A 4,544-nucleotide genomic window follows, 5' to 3' on the forward strand; every position below is an offset into this window, starting at 1 on the left:
AACCTATTTGACAGAAAATATCTTATGTTCTCTTCTGTTTTTATTTCCTGCATTTATTTTTGTTGTTATTTCTTGTTGCCTGATACCATCATTGATTTCTATTTAGTTCATTATAATTTTTCATTTGGTTAATTTTTTTTTCTTAAATACTGAGTCATTTATTTTCCAATTTTTTTCTCTTAAGATTTTATTTCTTTTATAATATTGAATTTTTATTTCTAAGTCTTTGAGTAGAATTTGTGGACAATCTGTATTCTTTTTGTTTGTTTGTTCATTTGAAGCTTTGCTTATAGATGTTTTGGTATTTTGTTTTTTCCACCTTCTTCTGGATTTGTAGCATGGGTATCCCTACATATTTTATATTTTTATTTTAGTTAGTTTCTTTTTTAAATTAATCTCTCTCTCATACTTAACCTCTTCCCTTTGAGCAAATGTTTTAAAAAAGAAAAAGAAAATTCTCAGTCCTTGTTATATAGCTGCATAGTCTAACAAAACAAATTCCCACTCTGGTCATAAAATGCACCTTTCTGCACTTTAAGTTCATCACTTCTCAGTGAGAAGATGCATGGCAAGGCTCATCTTCATTCTTTTGGATAGATAATTTATCACTGTGTTGATTAGAGTCCTAATGGGTTTTTTTTCCCTTTTTTAAAAATTTATTTATTTTTAGTTTTCAACATTCACTTCCACAAGATTTTCAGTTCCAAATTTTCATCCCATCTCGCCCCTCTGCCCACCCCAAGATGGCATGCATTCTGAATAACCCCTCCTCTACTCTACCCTCCCTTCTATCTCTCCCACCATTTCTCTTATCCCTTTCCCCTTTTATTTTCCCGTAGGGCAGGATAGATTTCTATACCCCATTTCCTGTATTTCTTATTTCCCAGTTGCATGTGAAAACATTTTTTTAAAACATGTGTTTTTAAAACTTTGCGTTACAAATTTTCTCCCTTCCTCCCTCTCCACCCAACCTCACTGAAAAGGCAAGCAACTCAATATAGGTTATACACGTGCAGTTATGCAAAACACTTCCATAGTAGTCATGTTGTGAAAAACTAGTTCTATTTCCCTTCATCCTATTCTGCCCCTCCCACTTCTTCTATTCTTTCTTTTGACCCTGTCCCTCTTCAGAAGTATTTGCTTCTGATTGCCCCCTTTCCCAATCTGCCCTCCTCTCTATCATCCCCCCTGCTCTCTTGTCTCCTTCCCCCCCTATTTTCCTGTAGGGTAAGATAGATTTCCATACCCAATTGAGTGTGTATGTTATTCCCTCCTTAAGCCAAATCCTATGAGAATAAGATTCACTCATTCCCTCTCACCTTCCCCATTTCCCCTCCACTGTAAGAGCCCTTTTCTTTTCTGTTTTTTTTGTTTTTGTGAGATAATTTACCCCATTCTACTCTCCCTTTCTCTTCTCCAGTATAATCCTCTCTCACCCTTAATTTTATTCTCCAGATATGACCCCTTCAACTTCAACTCTCCCTGTGCCATCTATCTGTCTGTCTGTCTGTCTGTCTATCTATGTACATATATACATACATATATTTTATCCCTCCAACTACCCTAATACTGACAAAGGTCTCATGAGTTATAAATATCATCTTTCCATGCAGGAATGTAAACAGTTCAACCTTAATAAGTCTCTTATGATTTCTCTTTCCTGTTTACCTCTTCATGTTCCACTTGAGTCTTGTATTTGAAAGTCAAATTTTCTATTCAGCTCTGGTCTTTTCATCAAGAATGCTTGAAAGTCCTCTATTTCACTGAATGACCATTTTTTCCCCTGAAGGATGATACTCAGTTTTGCTGGGTAGGTGATTCTTGGTTGTAATCCTATTCCTTTGCCCTCTGGAATATTATATTCCATGCCCTGTCCTTAATGTAGAAGCTGCTAAATCTTGTGTTATCCTGATTGTTTCCACAATACTTGAATTGTTTCTTTCTGGCTGCTTAATATTTTCTCCTTGACCTGGGAACTCTGGAATTTGGCTACAATATTCCTAGGAGTTTTCCTTTGGGGATCTCTTTCAGGAGGAGATCAGTGATTCTTTCAATTTCTATTTTGCCCTCTGGTTCTAAAATATCAGGGCAGTTTTCCTTGATAATTTCTTGAAAGATGATGTCTAGGCTCTTTTTTTGATCATGGCTTTCAGATAGTCCAATAATTTTTAAATTCTCTCTCCTGGATCTATTTTCCAGGTCAGTTGTTTTCCAATGAGATATTTCACATTGTTTCTATTTTTCATTCTTTTGGATTTGTTTTTACAGTGCCTTGATTTCTCATAAAGTCACTAGCTTCCAATTGCTCTATTCTAATTTTTAAGGAAGTATTTTCTTCAGTATTCCTCCCTTTTCCATTTGGCCAATATTTCTTTTTAGGGCATTCTTCTCCTCATTGGCTTTTTGGACCTCTTTTGCCATTTGGGTTAGGCTATTTTTTAAGGTGTTATTTTCTTCAGTATTTTTTTGGGTCTCCTTTAGCAAGCTGTTGACTTGTTTTTCATGATTTTCTAGCATCACTCTCATTTCTCTTCCCAGTTTTTCCTCTACTTCCCTTACTTGCTTCTCAAAATCCCTTTTGAGCTCTTCCAAGGCCTGGGACTGATTCATATTTTTCTTGGAGGCTTTGGATGTAGGAGCTTTGATTTTGTTGTCTTCTTCTGGTTGTATGTTTTGATCTTCTTTGTTACTAAAAAAAGACTCTATGGTCTGACTCTTTTTGCGAGGTTTGCTCATGATCCCAGACAATTACTTGATTTTTAAACTCTTTGTTAAGGTAGGATTCTACTTCCAATATGGAGAATGTACTGTCCCAAGCTTCGGGGGTTTGTACAGCTCTTTTCAGAGATACTTCTAGGGACCTATAAATTTTCAATTCTTCCAAGGTGGTATGATAAGGGGCAAAGTGTTTACTCCTTTCCTGCTCTGTGCTCTGGTCTATGAATGACCACAAGCACTCTTTTCTGTCTTGGAAGTGTGAGGAGGATTTTCTCTTTACCACTACTGCATGCTCCACCATGCCAGCTCCTCCTTGCCCCGGGATCACCACCCAGGACTGTGACCCAGATCCAAGCATGAACAAAGCAAGAGATTCCTGCCTCAGCACTGGCAAATAGATCCCTACAATTCCCCTCTGATCAGCCACTCAATTTCCCCTCAGTCAGTGGGCCAGAAGCTCCAGAGGCAGCCACCACCCTGGAGCTGTGCTCGGGATTTAAAGCTGGGACCTATTTTTTGTCTCTCACTGCAGAAATAGACTTTTCCCACTGACTATCTAAGTTGTCTCTGGTGTTCATGGGTTGAGTGGTCTGGAAACCACCAGAGTTGCCTGTGATTCAGTCCTGTGTGGCTTGCTTAAGGTTCATTGAGGCCTGCATTGTCTGAGCACCCATGCCAAACTGCAGTCCTCTCCCCACCCCATGCGATATACCTTTTCTGATCAACCATCCAAGTTGTCTTGGGCTGGAAATTTGTTTCACTCTGTCTTTTTCTGGGTTCTGCTGCTCTAGAATTTGTTTAGAGCCATTTTTTTACAGGTATTTGGAAGGGTTTGGGGGAGAGCTCAAGCAAATCATGGCTTTCACTCCACCATCTTGGCTCCACCCCCTTATTTTTTTTAAATGGGGTCTTATTTTTGTTCCTTATTTTTCTAGCCATACTTCCTGAATTGGGACTTTGTGTGCTTCCCTCTACTAACACCTGGAAAAAATATTTGAGGTCTTGTTTGTTCCTACCACATATTATCTCAGAATCTGCAACTGTTTCTTCCCAGTACTGAATGCTATATTTTTCAATGGCTTCAAGTACAGCTCAGGCCAGTGAGCAACTGACTTTTAGTGCCATAGGATATTGCTTAACAGAAGGCTCAGTATGAATTATGAGTTATATCTTGTTATGATTGCTTTCCTCAAAGTCCAAGCTTTCTAGTCTCCTGATTCCAGTAAGGGGTCAAAGTGACAGACTCTAAATATCACTTAATTAACCTTGTTCCTCACTCAATCTCAGGGGATTTCACCTGAAAATTCTTATTTTCCTTGACTCACTCTAATCAATGAGGGCTTTGCTTAATGCCCTGCAATTTTCTGGCCATATCCCTATCCATGATCTGCAGGGTTCATAGCTTCTGTCTGCAGATTTCCTTGGCTCACTCAAGCTGGAATACTTGCTTCATGCTGTGTTCCCTGGCTTGTTATTTTGGCTGGCTCCCTTTCCTACTCATCAAGGTACAAAGAAGCAATCTTGAGGTTTCCTTCATTTGCCACTGTTCTGAGATGTGTGAGGCTTGTTAACCTAATGTTTCTAGGTCAGGTTTTCTTGATGAGTCACTTGTCTAGAATCTTCATGCATTTGGTTATCTGTTTGTAGAGATCTGGACTGGAAAATGCAATTACTCTCTTTTCTCCCTAAATAGCCTCAAATCTCTACCCCACTTTCTTTTTCCATCTTTGCTGAAGTGGTTGAGAACTCAGCTGTTCTGCCGCTGCTCAATCTGCCATCTTGAGTCTATGCCACCACACATTCTCTAAACTGGTTTTATCCTTCCT

This window comes from Phascolarctos cinereus, unplaced genomic scaffold, assembly GCF_003287225.1.
Source record: "Phascolarctos cinereus isolate Bilbo 61053 unplaced genomic scaffold, phaCin_HiC Scaffold_9;HRSCAF=440, whole genome shotgun sequence".
Lineage (NCBI taxonomy): Eukaryota > Metazoa > Chordata > Mammalia > Diprotodontia > Phascolarctidae > Phascolarctos > Phascolarctos cinereus.